Raw genomic sequence first — 18967 nt, 5'->3', positions numbered from 1 at the left:
ATTTTGCTGATTATTTGGGCTGACATACAGCCAAAACAGTAGGTGGCGGCATGCACCTATAGCATTTGTTTGTGGACCGTCATAATATCAAAGAAGAAGACACCGTACAGTGGGTGGCAGCAATGCACCAATAGGTGTAGTCTGCCATGCTAGCTGATGGGCTGAATGAGTTTGAAGTGGAGGGAGTACAAAGCTCAGCTTAGTCTCTCGAGGAGGCTAAAAATAGATTTTGGCTTGGAAAATGTTTATATTTTCAGAAGGAGTCTGGTAATTGGTTAAGGGAGGAGGGTTGGAGGGAAAGAGAGAGGAGGTTGAAAAGACTGAGAGAGGCAGAGGATGAAGCTAGCAATAACAAGGGAGAGGGTATGTTCGAGGAAGATCGGTGTCAAGTTCAAACAGAGTGAGCCGGACGCCAGTTCGAGTTCTGGAGGTGAAATGGAAGGTGTTTGGAGGAGCTCGGAGCCTGAACCTTGCATTGATGGACATGGTTATGATAAAGATGCGTTTGGTCCAGTGGAAGTCAGATTTTTGAAGAGGATGGAACCAGGCCTTTTGGCAGATCCATGGGTGGTTTCAGGTTGGCTGGAAAAGATGGTGGATGCTGTTGAGTCGGTGAAGGTAACCCGAAGTGAAAATATATGTTGTAGTTGCAGCTGAAGAGAAGTACTTGGGGGTATGATATTTGTCTTCAGAAGAGTTACAGCATGTGTTGAGTGGTGGAATAAGGTGTTGGGTTTTAATGAGTATAGAGTTAGCTGGTAGGGTAATTAAAAATATATATTTTTTATTTTATACATTTATTTTTGGGGTTCCCCATTAAAGTGTAATGGATCTGTACCATAGTTCAGTTGGGGGCAGTAATACAACATATTGGCGCCAACTGCCGTTAAACCTCACAGAAGAAGAAGAACGGTAGCTAGCTATAGCTAGTACACACTGGTAGAGTGTCTATCACCCCCACCTATCTGGCACAGTTTTCCCGCAGTTCTGTTAATAACGGTGAGAGCAGATCGGTAAGCGGGAGCAAAGGCAGAGACACCGTGTGCTAGCTTACTAGCAAGCTAACACACTGTGTCGCTAACTAGCAAGCTAGCTAGTTAATACACGGTGTTGCTACAGAGGTTCGGAACTCTGGCAGTCTCTATGGGGGTGCCACAGGGTTCAATTCTAGGGCAGACTCTTTTCTCTGTATACATCAATGATGTCGCTCTTGGTGCTGGTGATTCTCTGATCCACCTCTACGCAGACGACACCATTCTGTATACTTCTGGCCCTTCTTTGGACACTGTGTTAACAAACCTCCAAACGAGCTTCAATGCCATACAACTCTACTTCCGTGGCCTCCAACTGCTCTTAAATGCAAGTAAAACTAAATGCATGCTCTTCAACCGATCATTGCCCGCACCCGCCCGCCCGCCCGTCTAGCATCACTACTCTGGACGGTTTTGACTTAGAATATGTGGAACACTACAAATACCTAGGTGTCTGGTTAGACTGTAAACTCTCCTTTCAGACTCTCATTAAGCATCTCCAATCCAAAATTAAATCTAGAATCGGCTTCCTATTTCACAACAATGCATCCTTCACTCATGCTGCCAAACATACCATCGTAAAACTGACTATCCTACCGATCCTTTACTTCGGCGATGTCATTTACAAAATATCCTCCAACACTCTACTCAGCAAACTGGATGCAGTCTATCACAATGCCATCCGTTTTGTCACCAAAGCCCCATATACTACCCACCACTGTGACCTGTATGCTCTCGTTGGCTAGCCCTCGCTTCATATTAGTCGCCAAAACCACTGGCTCCAGGTCATCTATAAGTCTTTGCTAGGTAAAGCCCCGCGTTATCTCAGCTCACTAGTCACCATAGCACGCGCTCCAGCAGGTATATTTTCACTGGTCATCCCCAAAGCCAACTCCCCCTTTGGCCGCCTTTCCTTCCAGTTCTCTGCTGCCAATGACTGGAACGAATTGCAAAAATCACTGAAGCTGGAGTCTTATATCTCCCTCACTAACTTTAAGCATCAGCTGTCAGAGCAGCTTATCGATCATTGCACCTGTACACAGCCCATCTGTAAACAGCCCACCCAACTACCTCATTCCCATATTGTTGTTTATTTTTTGCTCCTTTGCACCCCAGTATCTCTACTTGCACATTCATCTTCTGCACATCTATCACTCCAGTGTTTAATTGATAAATTGTCATTATTTCGCCACTATGGCCTATTTATTGCCTTACCTCCCTAATCCTACTACATTTTCCCAAACTGTATATAGACTTTTCTATTGTGTTATTGACTATACGTCTGTTTATCCATGTGTAACTCTGTGTTGTTGTTTTTGTCGCACTGCTCTGCTTTATCTTGGCCATGTCGCAGTTGTAAATGAGAACTTGTTCTCAACTGGCCTACCTGGTTCAATAAAGGTGGAAAAAAAAGAAAATATGGCTCTGGTGGCTCTGGTAGGACTCTTTTTTTAAAGAGTCAGATGGGGACTGCTATTTTTAACAGACCAACAACCTTCAAGAACGGTGCCGGTCAAGTGCCCTCCACATCAATGTGGAAAAGACAAAGAAGGTGATCATCAATGGCAACAACTTGCTAATGTCCCAACCACTCTCTCCGAACGACCAACCAGTGGAGGTGGTTAAGTGTTTCAAATACATAGGGACACAAATTGATAACAAGCTGAGTTTTATAGAGAATGCAGACTGTACTTTTTTTAAAGCAAGTAAGCACCTGTTTTTAATCAGTGAATTGAAGGGGTTTGGGGTCAGTCAGGATGTTCTGGAGAGGGTTTACAGCAGCTTGGTGGAGAGCATCCTCACGTTCAATATGACAGTCTGGTATGGTAATCTGAGCTCGAGAAGCTAAAGTAAACTGATCAGAATAGTAAACACAGCCAGCAAAGTAATTGGTCGACCACAGTCGTCTGTTCCACAAGGCAACCAAAAAGAAGGAACTGGCTGTCGTTTGCGACCCCTCCCACCATCAGTTCGAAAGGCTTCCCTCTGGCCGGCGCTTCAGGATGCCCATGGCCGAGAAGAACGTGTTCAAACATTCATTCGTTCCTTGTGCTATTGGACTACTAAATGCAATGTAAATTGTATCGGTATATGTACTTATCTATCCAGTGCATTTGGGACAGCGTTCAGTTGTGAAAGAATGTATCAATGTCCTTTTTAGTGTATGCAATATGATGGAGTGACTGGTTTAAACATGTATGATGTGAGAATGTATGTGTACGTGATCATTTTAATGAAAGGGGAAGCCAAAGAAAAATGGTTCATCCTGGATGGACAATAAAGTTTTATTCTATTTAAAAATGCTGACCTGGACTAATTGACTGACTATGAGTGCTTGACATAACATGCAAAAAACTGCTGATGCACAACCACATTTCAGAATAGCACCTGTGTATCCTACTATTCTAACTCACAACAGTAAGTTGAGACCCTGACTGAGTTCCAAAAATATATATTTTATTCGATTTTGGGGAAATTGATCCGAGGGCCTTCAGAAAGGGCCAAGTTGCCCATGCCTAGACAGATGATACCGGTCATCACTAGTTATCACAGCCACAGTCATAAACCTGCCTTTTTCTACAATTTATATTTTTTTAAATGTGACTTTAAACCTTAACCCTAGCATTAACCACACTGCTAACCTTATGCCTAACCCAAACCTTAAATTAAGACCAAAAAGCAAAAAAAAAAAAAAAGTGGTACATTTTTCAGCTCTAGCCAATTTTCTACTTTGTAGTCGTTTGCAGACACCATTTTGTTCGGGTCTGTGCTTTTCCAGTCCTTGGAACGTCCCCACGCCAAACCCTATACCCCTACCTTGACCATTTCACATTTAAACTTCAATGGGGTAGGTACGTAAATTGTAGTTTTTATGGCGAGCTCCCTGTTATTGGGAAAATAAATAGCCTATTCCCCCTGTTCATACCAAGTAGTAGATTTATCATATAAAACATTTTCGAAACAAAATCTGACTGCTTAATTTGAATTTTCGCCTTGAGTCATTTAATTTGATGGAACAACTGATTGTTTTGCATTAAGATAAACATTCACATTGTTATCTGCTGTACATCAGGTAAGATTATTAAAGAAATTACTTTAAACATACTGAGATGCCGAACCAAAGAGCAATTGACCAACCCTTAAAATAGCACCAAACAGGGACAAGCATGTTCCTCGGTCAATATACAGTCGTTTTAAACTACACATGATAGAATGACCAAAAAAACATAGCGCTCGGCTCCATAATTGCACCTTGAAATGCGTGCTGTTTCGACGCGTTTTGGGGAAACGTGTGATCCAGTCCAAACCATAGGGAATTTAGCAAACATTCGAACTGAACGCACCCAAGATGCACACCCCTGCGGCCCCGCCCTGATGGCGCTTGGCGTTAATTTAAAACTTGTCCTTTCAGCAATGACGAATTTACTGCGTGGCTTCAGACAAATTCATCATGCGTCGAAACTGCATTTCAAGGTCCATTTATGGAGCCGAGGTCTGTATGTTTTTTTTGTCATTCTATCATGTCGTTTTAAACGACCCTACTGACTCAACATTTAAGATGATTAGCCTATTTTCATTATGTGTATGACCGAAAATCCCCTCTCGACGAAGTGGCCTACCACTATTACATTTACATTACATTTTACATTTAAGTCATTTAGCAGACGCTCTTATCCAGAGCGACTTACAAATTGGTGCATTCACCTTATGATATCCAGTGGAACAACCACTTTACAATAGTGCATCTAACTCTTTTAAGGGGGGGGGGGGGGTTAGAAGGATTACTTTATCCTATCCTAGGTATTCCTTAAAGAGGTGGCGTTTCAGGTGTCTCCGGAAGGTGGTGATTGACTCCGCTGACCTGGCGTCGTGAGGGAGTTTGTTCCACCATTGGGGTGCCAGAGCAGCGAACAGTTTTGACTGGGCTGAGCGGGAACTGTACTTCCTCAGAGGTAGGGAGGCGAGCAGGCCAGAGGTGGATGAACGCAGTGCCCTTGTTTGGGTGTAGGGCCTGATCAGAGCCTGAAGGTACGGAGGTGCCGTTCCCCTCACAGCTCCGTAGGCAAGCACCATGGTCTTGTAGCGGATGCGAGCTTCAACTGGAAGCCAGTGGAGAGAGCGGAGGAGCGGGGTGACGTGAGAGAACTTGGGAAGGTTGAACACCAGACGGGCTGCGGCGTTCTGGATGAGTTGTAGGGGTTTAATGGCACAGGCAGGGAGCCCAGCCAACAGCGAGTTGCAGTAATCCAGACGGGAGATGACAAGTGCCTGGATTAGGACCTGCGCCGCTTCCTGTGTGAGGCAGGGTCGTACTCTGCGAATGTTGTAGAGCATGAACCTACAGGAACGGGTCACCGCCTTGATGTTAGCTGAGAACGACAGGGTGTTGTCCAGGATCACGCCAAGGTTCTTAGCACTCTGGGAGGAGGACACAATGGAGTTGTCAACCGTGATGGCGAGATCATGGAACGGGCAGTCCTTCCCCGGGAGGAAGAGCAGCTCTGTCTTGCCGAGGTTCAGCTTGAGGTGGTGATCCGTCATCCACACTGATATGTCTGCCAGACATGCAGAGATGCGATTCGCCACCTGGTTATCAGAAGGGGGAAAGGAGAAGATTAATTGTGTGTCGTCTGCATAGCAATGATAGGAGAGACCATGTGAGGATATGACAGAGCCAAGTGACTTGGTGTATAGCGAGAATAGGAGAGGGCCTAGAACAGAGCCCTGGGGGACACCAGTGGTGAGAGCACGTGGTGCGGAGACAGATTCTCGCCACGCCACCTGGTAGGAGCGACCTGTCAGGTAGGACGCAATCCAAGCGTGGGCCGCGCCGGAGATGCCCAACTCGGAGAGGGTGGAGAGGAGGATCTGATGGTTCACAGTATCAAAGGCAGCCGATAGGTCTAGAAGGATGAGAGCAGAGGAGAGAGAGTTAGCTTTAGCAGTGCGGAGCGCCTCCGTGACACAGAGAAGAGCAGTCTCAGTTGAATGACTAGTCTTGAAACCTGACTGATTTGGATCAAGAAGGTCATTCTGAGAGAGATAGCAGGAGAGCTGGCCAAGGACGGCACGTTCAAGAGTTTTGGAGAGAAAAGAAAGAAGGGATACTGGTCTGTAGTTGTTGACATCGGAGGGATCGAGTGTAGGTTTTTTCAGAAGGGGTGCAACTCTCGCTCTCTTGAAGATGGAAGTGACGTAGCCAGCGGTCAAGGATGAGTTGATGAGCGAGGTGAGGTAAGGGAGAAGGTCTCCGGAAATGGTCTGGAGAAGAGAGGAGGGGATAGGGTCAAGCGGGCAGGTTGTTGGGCGGCCGGCCGGCCGTCACAAGACGCGAGATTTCATCTGGAGAGAGAGGGGAGAAAGAGGTCAAAGCACAGGGTAGGGCAGTGTGAGCAGAACCAGCGGTGTCGTTTGACTTAGCAAACGAGGATCGGATGTCGTCGACCTTCTTTTCAAAATGGTTGACGAAGTCATCCGCAGAGAGGGAGGAGGGGGGGGGAGGGTTTTTGTTTTATCTGCCACTAATTACTACCAAAATGATCACATAATTGATTCTCACAAATTGCATAGGTCTACCCCCAAAGTGGTATAGTTTAACAAAGAAACTCATTCATGTACAGCTGTGGCCAAAAGTTTTGAGAATGATACAAATATACATTTTCACAGTTTGCTGCTTCAGTGTTTTGGATATTTTTGTCAGATGTTACTATGGAATACTGAAGTATAATTACAAGCATTTCATAAGTGTCAAAGGCTTTTGACAATTACATGAAGTTGATGAAAAGAGTCAATATTTGCAGTGTTGACCCTTTTTCAAGACCTCTGCAATCTGCCCTGGCATGCTGTCAATTAACTTCTGGGCCACATCCAGAATGATGGCAGCCCATTCTTGCATAATCAATGCTTGGAGTTTGTCAGAAGTTGTGGGGTTTTGTTTGTCCACCCGCCTCTTGAGGATTGACCACAAGTTCTCAATGGGATTAAGGTCTGGGGAGTTTCCTGGCCAAAATATCGATGTTTCGTTCCCCGAGCCACTTAGTTATCACTTTTGCCTTATGGCAAGGTGCTCCATCATGCTGGAAAAGGCATTGTTCGTCACCAAACTGTTCCTGGATGGTTGGGAGAAGTTGCTCTCGGAGGATGTGTTGGTACCATTCTTTATTCATGGCTGTGTTCTTCGGTAAAATACTGAGTGAGCCCACTCCCTTGGCTGAGAAGCAACCCCAAACATGAATGGTCTCAGGATGCTTTACTGTTGGCATGACACAGGACTGTTGGTAGTGCTCACCTTGTCTTCTCCGGACAAGCTTTTTTCCGGATGCCCCAAACAATCGGAAAGGGGATTCATCAGAGAAAATGACTTTACCCCAGTCCTCAGCAGTTCAATCCCTGTACCTTTTGCAGAATATTAGTCTGTCCCTGATGTTTTTCCTGGAGAGAAGTGGCTTCTTTGCTGCCCTACTTGACACCAGGCCATCCTCAAAGTCTTCACCTCACTGTGCGTGCAGATGCACTCACACCTGCCTGCTGCCATTCCTGAGCAAGCTCTGTACTGGTGCTGCCCCAATCCCACAGCTGAATCAACTTTAGGAGACGGTCCTGGCGCTTGCTGGACTTTCTTGGGCGCCCTGAAGCCTTCTTCACAAGAATTGAACCGCTCTCCTTGAAGTTCTTGATGATCCGATAAATGGTTGATTTAGGTGCAATCTTACTAGCAGCAATATCCTTGCCTGTGAGCCCTTTTTGTGCAAAGCAATGATGACGGCACATGTTTCCTTGCAGGTAACCATGATTGACAGAGGAAGAACAATGATTCCAAACACCACCCTCCTTTTGAAGCTTCCAGTCTGTTATTCAAACTCAATCAGCATGACAAAGTGATCTCCAGCCGTGTCCTCGTCAACACTCACACCTGTGTTAACGAGAGAATCACTGACATGATGTCAGCTGGTCCTTTTGTGGCAGGGCTGAAATGCAGTGGAAATTATTTTTGGGATTCAGTTCATTTGCATGGCAAAGATGGACTTTGCAATTCATCTGATCACTCTTCATAACATTCTGGAGTATATGCAAATTGCCATCATACAAACTGAGGCAGCAGACTTTGTGAAAATGAATATTTGTGTCATTCTCAACTTTTGGCCAAGACTGTATATCAAGGACAGGCAACTCCAGCCCTGGAGGGCCTGATTGGTGACGTTTGCCCCTACTAACACACCTGACTCCAATAATCAACTAGCCATGGTCTTTAGTTTGTAATGCAATTAGTTGAATCAAGTGTTTTAGCTATAGGGCTGAGGGAAATGTGACACCGATCAGGCCCTCCGAGGACTGGAGTTGCCCCTTCCTGCTGTATATTGACAGAGTAACATCCAGAGCAACAACTCATTCATACAGCCCTGAACCTTGGCTTCTTCCAGGCTGTAGCGCCCTCTAATTGAGATACCAGAGTGTCTTTGTTGATTCGGCACAACAGCCAAAAATCAAAACATATCCAGAGAAGCAGGTTTAGGCCAAAAAAGATGTCCATATGTCTGGATTACTTTTAGACTAGCCAGCAGATCTGACTCGCTTGCTTACAGCTGCACTGGTGTCTGACAGCATTCCTGTGTAGTTTAGGAATGTAAAAATGTGTTGTACTCTGAATTGTCCTATTAGCCTAACTGTTACACAGAGAAGATTGTGAAAGACTGCTATAAACTAGCAGTCATAATCTTCTATGCGTTTTCAATTTGATAATGGGACAACGCCACAGATAAACAAAGAGGCAGATATTTCACTGGATGTATATATGTGAAGCATCTGGTTGGCATTTCAACTCACTGATAAGAGGAAGCCCGGTGGGAGAAGATGGAGTGAGATGGATTTTGGCCAAACATTCTGCAAATGTTCTTATCAATGAAACAAAGATGTAACACAGCCTTAAAAAAAAAAAAAAAGCCTAGTTGAGAAGTTCTCATTTGCAACTGCGACCTGGCCACTATGCCGAATCTTAAATATTTGTTCAGCCGGTCAAATATCCATTTCCCTACTTTTATCTTTATCACGTTTTTAATCACCATTTACTGTCCCTTTTTTAGTAATTCAGCCCCAGCCATGCCTACCTCACCCATGAATGGTGAAATGGGACCTGCCCCTGCTATGCAAAAGCCTTGCAGGTACTGTTCATGACTATGGTATTCTAGCACCTGCCTTGGACTTAGTGCACACGTAGCAAAATGTTTTGCAAATGAAAATATCAGGTTCTTATTGGATAAGTCTCTGGTTGCTTTTCCCATCAGGTCATCCATCCTTGAGCGATGTATCCTAAGCATGTCTACTGCCAGTGTTGCTGTTGGAACAGAGGACATGGATGGTATCAGGAGGTCAGTATGAAAAATTTATGCACTCACGACTGCAAGTCGCTCTGGAAAAGCACGTCTGCTTAATGACTAAAATGTAGATAATAAAACATTGTTAACCTAGAGCACAATTAAGCACACTCATCTGAAGGGCCTCAGTACCTCAATTGGTGGAATTGAACCATTTACCATTCTACATTACCCTTCCTCTTTTGAAATGTAGTGCATGTTCTCTATTTCCATGCACAATATTACTTCAAGCAACATTATAGAGGGAAATCATGAAGGCTTGTTTTTCCTAGGTCCCAGGCAGGGATGCGGTGGGCCCTACGAAACCTGGATCCAGCTCACACAGAAGGCAATGAATCGGTCCTGAAACGACAGCAGAAACAGATTCAGTACAGCAAGAACACGTCTGGCTACCAGAATTACCTGGAGCAAGTTCCCAAGTATGAGAACTGATTATACTACAATACATTTTTATTGTAACTAGGTTCTGAAAGGTAACTGATGGCCTGTGAAGAGCCCACAAAAACACATTTATTGAACTGTTTATTGGATGAGACCTACAGTGTATTCAGACTCCTTGTTTTTTTCCTGACATTTTGTTACCTTACAGCCTTATTCTAAAGTCAATTAAATTATTCCCCCCCCCCCCATCTACACACAATACCCAATAATGACAAAGCAAAAACAGGTTTTTAGACATTTTTAGAAATGTGTTAAACATAAGTATTCAGACCCTTTGCTATAAGACTCGAATTTGAGCTCAGGTGCATCCTATTTCCATTGATCATCATTGAGATATTTCTACAACTTGATTGGAGTCGACCTGTGGTATATTCAATTGATTGGACATGATTTGGAAAAGCACACACCTGTCTATGTAAGGTCCCACAGTTGACCGTGCATGTCAGAGCAAAAACCAAGCCATGAGGTAGAAGGAATTGTCTGTAGAGCTCTGAGATAGGATTGTGTCGAGGCACAGATCTGGGGAAAGGTACTAACAAATTTCTGCTGCATTGACGGTCCCCAAGAACAGTGGCCTTCATCATTCTTTTTTATTTATATATATATATATTTTTTTTTTCAATTTAAAGTTTTATTAAGTTTTCAATCAACCAAACACATTCCACATTCAGATGTGACAGACTTAAAAAATAATAATAATAAATAGTTTTTTATATATACATACACATATATATATACATACATACACACACACACAAATAATAATTATAACAAAATTTTAAATATAGAACTTGCAGCAGCACTATCAAGGTTCTTATTAGCTATTTCCAGCCTTAGCTGAGATGACGAGCCAATAATTAGTTTTTAGATTTTACAGCACCTTACACAACACGCATCTGCTCATCTCCCTGATCCCCCCATTCACTCTGTCCAATTTGAAATATAGTTGAGTAGTGGAGACCAGAGTCTATCAATCTTGGGCTGTCTCTTGTGGAGGTCGTAAGTGAGCTTTTCAAGAGGGAGAAAGTCAACAATCTGGTCAATCCACATTTTAAATGTAGGAGAGGTACTAGAGGCCCACAATAGAAGAATACATTTCTTAGCAAAGTATGTAATGGTCATGAGCAAATTTTCTCTGTCTGGATCAAGAACAAAGTCCTGCTGGGCATTAAGAAGATAGAGACACGGGGTCATATCAAACTGTACATCTAGTATTTTCTGTGCAGCAGTATGTATAGATTGCCAAAATCTGGCAATCTCTCTACAGCTCCAAAATACATGCATATAGGTTCCACTTTCAGAGGTACATCTTTTACAGTTAGGAGAAATGTCTGTTTTCATTTTATGGAGTCTCAAGGGAGTATAATAAAATTTGTACAAAAATTTGTAATTAGATTCTTTCATTTTTACATTAGTAGAGGAGCAGTATACCCTGTCGCAAACCTCCGCCCATAACTCATCACTGATAGTTAGACCAAGGTCCTTTTCCCAGATTATTTTCAAAGGAGTAAAGGAGGAGCCTCCTTTCTCAGAAAGGAGTCTATAGATATAAGATATTTTGCCTTTAATGGATTGTGCTGTGACAAGAAGGGTTTCAACTTCATTCAACTGAGTTCTAAACCTCCTCTTGGAAGTAAATGAGGAGATGACATGTCTAATTTGAAGATATTTTAAAAAATGGGATCTTGGCACATTGAATTCACTGCAGAGCTCTTGAAAGGATTTCAGTGTAGTGGTCTTCTGATGAAATGGGTCTGAAAAGGTCCTGATTCCTAGAGTATGCCAAAGATTAAAGTTGGCATCCCTCAGGGCTTTTGGCAAGTCTGGGTTGCCTACTATAGGCGAGTGAGAACATATTTGGGAGGAGATGCCCAGGTATTTCTTACAGTCCCTCCACGCTAGTAGGGTGCTGTAAATCAAATGTTTTGGCTATGTTGCCCACTTCACTAAAGTTATTAATGAATATAGTTGAGCTTAGTGGCAATGAACCACAGGATTGGGCTTCTATCTGGATCCACGTTGACTCTTGTCTGTTTGTGATCCATGTTAGCATGTTGCGGATTTGGGCAGACCAGTAGTACAATTGAAGGGAGGGAAGGGCAAGACCACCCTTAGATTCAGGTTTCGATAGAGTGGAGAGCTTGATCCTAGGTTTTTTATTGCCCCATATAAATTTGGTGATGCTTTGGTTAATTGTTTTGAAAAAGGAAGCTGGGAGATAGCATGGGAGCATCTGAAATAAATAGTTCAGTCTAGGGAGGATGTTCATACGGATTACATTAATTCTTCCTACTAAGCTAATTGGAAGGGAGATCCAGGTTTGGAGGTTGTTCTTGATTCGATCCAGGAGTGGAAGATAATTCTCCTTGAAAAGCCTATTCAGATCTGGTGTTATGAATATCCCAAGGTCTTGAAACCCCTGTGTCTTCCATTGGAATGGGCATAGTGTCTTCATAGAACTGGTGAGTGTAATATTGAGAGGGCAGACAGTGGATTTGTTAAAATTAATCTTATAACCTGAAAACGTGCCATACTGAGCAATTGTGTCTAAAATGGGAGGAAGGGATTTCTCAGGGTTGGATATGTAGAGCAAGACATCATCCGCGTAAAGCGAAATCTTGTGCTGCAGGCCGCCTGCAGAAACACCTATAATACCTGGATTGCTCCTTATCAACTCTGCCAGAGGCTCCGCCCCCAACAAGTAGAGCAGGGGGGACAGCAAGCACCCTTGTCTTGTGCCCCGTCCCAAAGGGAATCTGTCAGAGTTCAGTCCGTTAGTAGTCACCATGGCATTTGGATGAGAGTATAGTGATTTGATCCATTTAATAAAGTTTGGGCCCATATTGAACTTTTCTAAGACTGAGAACAGAAAGCTCCACTCCATCCTGTCGAACGCCTTCTCAGCATCCAGTGAAGCCAGCAGGACAGGGGTCTTCTGTGCGTTTACTTGATCAATAATATCAAAAAGACGGCGAATGTTATCAGAAGAGTATCTGTCTCTAATAAATCCAGTTTGGTCCGCTTTTATTATTTTGGGAAGAAGAGTGTTTCGTCTTTTGGCGAGCAATTTGGTAATTATTTTGTAGTCGAAATCCAACAAGCTTATGGGCCGGAAGGAGGAGCAGGATAGGGGGTCCTTGTCTTTTTTGAGCAACACTGTAATGCGAGCTGTGTGCATTGAGTCTGGGAGAACTCCGTTTTTGCAAAAATCCTCCAGCATTGGCATGAAAATAGGGCTAAGCTGTGGCCAAAAAGCTTTGTAGAACTCTCTGGGGAATCCATCTGGGCCTGGGGACTTGTTAGGTGGCATGGAGGTAATTGCCTCCAGGATCTCCTCAGGAGTGAAGGGGGAGTTGAGATCTTCTTGGTCAGTCTCTGATAGTTTAGGTAGCGAGATTCCCTCTAGGAAGGAGTGGAGTTCTGCCTCCGTGTGTTTTCTCTCAGAGGTATATAGTTTGCAGTAAAAATCATGAAAAGTTAAATTTATATTTTTTGGGTCATATGTGACCTCGTCCTCTTTTTAATTGATAAGCAAGCAATCTACTAGGCCTATTGCTATACTCATGGTATTTCTGTTTAGTAAAGAAAACTTTTTTTTTAATCTCCCGAGTATAGTCCAAATTCAGTTTGGCTTTGGCTGCTTTAAGTTGACTCCAGGAGGTGCTGTCTGGGGATTGTTTATGTACTTTTTCACAGCGTTCCAGCTCCCTCTCCAGATCTAGCCTGTGTGCTTCCATTGCTTTTTTCTTAGAGGAAGCATATGCAATTAGATGACCTCTTTGTGTGGCTTTAGCAGCGTCCCACATTGTGGCCGGAGAAACAGGAGAATCTTTGTTGTCTTGTGTGTAGTTGTCTATCCATGTAGTTTCCAATGTATGGAATGCTTCGTTTGATAGCATGGAGGTGTTGAATTTCCAGCTCTTCGACCTCGGGGTGTTTTTGCAGAGGTCAAAGCGGAGGTGGACAAAGGCGTGATCCGAAAGCGCTATGGGTCCGATTGTACACGTGGCTGAATTTATGAAACTCTTTGGGATAAAAATGTAATCTATACGGGAGTAGGTGTTATGGACATTAGAGTAGTACGTATAGTCCATAGATGAGCTATTAGTCTCTCTCCAGATATCTATCAGTCCCATCTCTTTAGTAAGAGAGTTCAACATCTTTGCAGATCTAGGATTTGTGGTGGGGACTTGAGATGATTTGTCTAGGGTTGGGTTCAGGGTACAATTAAAATCTCCGGCCAACACTCCAAAGGAAACACAATGCTCATTGAACAGGGTTATCATTTTCGACATAAAAGCAGGAGTATCTGTGTTAGGGGCGTATATGTTTAAGATAGTAATTGGTTGCCCATACAGTGACCCAGTTATCAAAATAAATCTCCCCTCCGGATCAGATATGTTCTTGTCAATTATGAATGGAACATTCTTATGGATAAGTATGGCTGTACCTCTGCTGTTGGATTTGAAAGATGAGAAATACACCTGTCCCACCCAAACTCGGCGGAGTTTGGCCCGTGCTTCTACACCTGCATTGCTTGCTGTTTGGGGTTTTAGGCTGGGTTTCTGTACAGCACTTTGAGATATCAGCTGATGTACGAAGGGCTATATAAAATAAACTTGATTTGATTTGATTTGATTCAGCATCACAGAGGTTTGTCTCTTGCAATAGCGCGATGTCTGCTTTTTCCTTTTTTAGAGCACATAGTATCTTTTTCCGTTTTATTGCATGACCTAGACCATGGCAGTTCCATGTCAATAGATTTAAGGTACTAGTCATCGTCATCGAACAGTAATCGAACTTTAGTGCAAGTCATCTCTGGGTAAAGGTGGATAGTAGTTACAGCTGCGTTCACATAAAAGGAAAATAAATGGTTTACATAAAATAACAATCTCTGAACACCCCAGCCGAGTTCCCAAACAACTCGACATATCCCGTTGGATCTATTACCTCCCCGCTCAGTCACAATTCTGTGTTCCAACAAAAAAAAAAAAAACGGGAACAGTTAGCAACGCACAACGTCTCCCCCTCCCCACCAAAGAAATGCCTCATCCTCTCCGCCCCGCATTGAGTAAATGACAACGTAGCCTCCGTCCAGACCACATTAAAAAAGGGAGAAAATAAAATCAATAGCCCAGCCTACATATAGTAGGCCTAGGTTATAATATGGGGCCTATCCCTCTCAGCTAAAGGAACATAAATATAGATTAGACGGCTATAATGACATTTAGCAGGGCGGGTGGGTCTTTGGATATCGGCTATATGTTGTCTTACCTCCTTTAGTAATAACAGTAATCGCATTTAGTCATTGGTCCATTTCTCATTGACCGGGGTTGTCTTTCAAAAAACGTTTTGCCTCTTCGGGAGTTTTGAAGTGGCGCAGGGCTCCTTGGTGAAGAATCCTGAGCTCGTTTGGGTATTTGAATCCCCTAAAGATGCCTCGGTCAATGGAGCATTTCTTCACCTCGTCAAACTCTCGCCGCTTTCGGCGTATTCCAGCTGACAGGTCCTGGTGTAAGGTGAGTTTGGCGTTTCCCACTGTAATGGTGTTGGTTTTCGCCGCCTGTAGGACTCGTTCCTTGTCGGTGAATCTCAGGAAACGTATGGTGATTGGGCGCGGTGGTTGTCTGGCTGCTGGTGGGGGCCTCAGTGCTCGGTGAGCTCTCTCGAGTTCTATGGGCCTGTCGGTGGACAGGTGGAGCCACTCGGGAAGTTTGTCTTGCAGGTAGCGGATCAGTGGCATGTTTCCCTCTTCTTTTTCGCCCAGCTTTAATAGAACACAATTATTCCTTCGCCCCCTGTTATCCAGGTCCTCTGTTCTCCCCTCCAGCTGCTCTATTTTTTTTTTAGCATATGCTATTGTTTCCATGGCGTCTGTCAATAAGTTTTCCGTGGATAGGATTCGCCCCTCTGCCTCGTCCAGGCGCCCCGCGTTTATGGTTATCTTGTTGTTTATGTCAGGCAAAGCATTTTCCAGGATTGTCACCTTGCCCCCTATCGCACTGAGCTGAGCGTTAATGGCATCTAGTTTAGTGTTGAGTTCTGTACGTTGGGATCTCAGCTCAGAAAAGATGTCTTCGACAGAGTGCGAGGTTGGCATTCGTTGGGCCTCGGGGGGGAACGGGTCCTCTTGCTCCTGGCTAATGGTGCTAGCTTTTTCTGAAGCTAGCTGTTTCTTGGAGGCTTTTTCCGTCGCTAATGCTCGAGTCCGGGTAAAAATGTCACCTGTAGTGTCGCCTTTTGTAGCCGCCATGACTTTTTGACTAAAGCTAAATGAGTTTAAACTTGAAGTGGAGGTAAGATTAGGAATTGGAAACTACTTGTGCGGAGCTCCTAGTTCATGCGGCCATCTCGTTCAGGGGTCACGTGATCCCCCCCTTCATCATTCTTAAATAGAAGTTCGGAACTTTTCCTAGTGCTTGCTGCCAGGCCAAACGAAGCAATCGGTGGAGAAGGGCCTTGGTCAGGGAGGTGACCAAGAATCCAATGGTCACACTGACAGAGATCCAGATGGTCACTCTGACAGAGATCCAGAGTGCCTCTGTGGCGATGGGAGAACCTTCCTGCAGCACTCCACCAATCAGGCCTTTATTTTAGAGTGGCCAGATGGAAGCCACTCCACAGTATAAGGCACATGGCGGCCCGCTTGGAGTTTTCCAAAAGGCACCTAAAGACTCTCAGACCATGAGAAACAAGGTTCTCTGGTCTGATGAAACCAAGATTAAACTATTTGGCCTAAATGCCAAATGTCACATCTGGAGGAAACCTGGCACCATCCCTATGGTGGTTGCAGCATCATGGTGTGGGGATGTTTTTTAGCAGCAGGGACTGGGAGACTAGTCAGGATCGAGTCAAAGACGAACGGCGCAAAGTTAAATTGAGATCCTTGACTATATCCTGCTCATTGAGAGGATTGAGAGGATCTGCAGAGAAGAATGGGAGAAACTCACCAAATACAGATGTGCCAAGCTTGTAGCATCATACCCAAGAATACTCTAGGATGTAGTCGCTGCGAAGGTGCTTCAACAAAATACTGAGTAAAGGGTCTGAATACTTATGTAAATGTTATATTTTGCTTAAATTTCTAAACCTGTTTTTGCTTTGTCATTATGGGTTATTGTGTGTAGATTGAGGGGTGGAAAAACTCTTTAATCCATTTTAGAAAAAGGCTGTAACAAAATGTTGAAAAAGTCGAGGGGTCTGAGTACTTTCCGAATGCATTGCTACTTCCAAACACAAATGATGGCTTTACATTTAAGTCTCCGTGATGAATGGGTGGAATATTTGTTTTTGCTTGTCTTCCCTCTCTCTGATACAAGGCGTCTGAGAATCCCTGGGCTGCACCCATCCACTCCAAACAAATATAGAAAATACAGCCTCCGATCCTGGGACATGCAGGTTCGTCTTTGGCGGAGAGCTCTGCATGGGTGGGACCCTCCATCTGAATCGCAGAGAGAAGCCGAATGACAGGACCCTGTTGACCAACTGTAGGTATTGGTGATTTAACATTTGTAATGGTATTTCCTTGTCTTAAGTTGACCTCATTGTTGCTTGACTATATGCAGGCAGGGGTTGCTTGAGCGGATGAATTGCAAGCTATATGAAGACAGTGGAGTTAAAAAGGGGACCAACGGGAGAGGGCTACCTTCAGATTCAAAAGCCCCCTTCTCCCCTAACCTGCTGGAATGTCATTCAACAGTCCCTGGATGCTTCCCCATGGATTTTACTGTTCCTATGTTAGCAGCCATTGTCTTGTTTGTAGACATCCATTCACAGTAGTTTGCATCTTTATGTGGATGTGTCTGGTCCTCAGGTCTCATCCTCCAAGCCAGAATTGGGGTACTCCTTTAGCAGTTGCCTAACAGCTGTAGAGAATGTGTTGGGGTGGCTGAGATTTCTCCTGGAAACTGATCATGATCAACAAGTGCCCATGCAGGGAGACTGGCTACCGTGGAAACCATACTGATCATGGCTGTCAGTCACAGTGGTATAGACTTGCAGGGGTGCACTGGGTGCTGACTGAAAGATATGATTGCTGTAAAATATTGACCACACACTTGTCAGTTTTGGGACACTTTTTACACATTGTTTTGTATCAAACACATGTTTAAGCAATATCTGCTTCACTAAGGGCCTCTGGCAGTCTCTATGGGGGTGCCACAGGGTTCAATTCTTGGACCGACTCTTCTCTGTATACATCAATGATGTCGCTCTTGCTGCTGGTGAGTCTCTGATCCACCTCTACGCAGACGACACCATTCTGTATACTTCTGGCCCTTCTTTGGACACTGTGTTAACAACCCTCCAGGCGAGCTTCAATGCCATACAACTCTACTTCCGTGGCCTCCAACTGCTCTTAAATGCAAGTAAAACTAAATGCATGCTCTTCAACCGATCGCTGCCTGCACCTGCCCGCCTGTCCAACATCACTACTCTGGACGGCTCTGACTTAGAATATGTGGACAACTACAAATACCTAGGTGTCTGGTTAGACTGTAAACTCTCCTTCCAGACTCACATCAAACATCTCCAATCCAAAGTTAAATCTAGAATTGGCTTCATCCGTTTTGTCACCAAAGCCCCATATACTACCCACCACTGCGACCTGTACGCTCTCGTTGGCTGGCCCTCGCTTCATACTCGTCGCCAAACCCACTGGCTCCAGGTCATCTACAAGACCCTGCTAGGTAAAGTCCCCCCTTATCTCAGCTCGCTGGTGACCATAGCAGCACCCACCTGTAGCACGTGCTCCAGCAGGTATATCTCTCTGGTCACCCCCAAAACCAATTCTTCCTTTGGCCGCCTCTCCTTCCAGTTTTCTGCTGCCAATGACTGGAACGAACTACACAAATCTCTGAAACTGGAAACACTTATCTTCCTCACTAGCTTTAAGCACCAGCTGTCAGAGCAGCTCACAGATTACTGCACCTGTACATAGCCCATCTATAATTTAGCCCAAACAACTACCTCTTTCCGTACTGTATTTATTTATTTAGCTCCTTTGCACCCCATTATTTCAATCTCTACTTTGCACATTCTTCCACTGCAAATCAACCATTCCAGTGTTTTACTTGCTATATTGTATTTATTTTGCCACCATGGCTTTTTTTTTTGCCTTCACCT

This window comes from Salvelinus alpinus, chromosome 1 (assembly GCF_045679555.1).
Source record: "Salvelinus alpinus chromosome 1, SLU_Salpinus.1, whole genome shotgun sequence".
Classification (NCBI taxonomy): Eukaryota; Metazoa; Chordata; class Actinopteri; order Salmoniformes; family Salmonidae; genus Salvelinus; species Salvelinus alpinus.
This window is presented reverse-complemented; position numbering follows the sequence as displayed.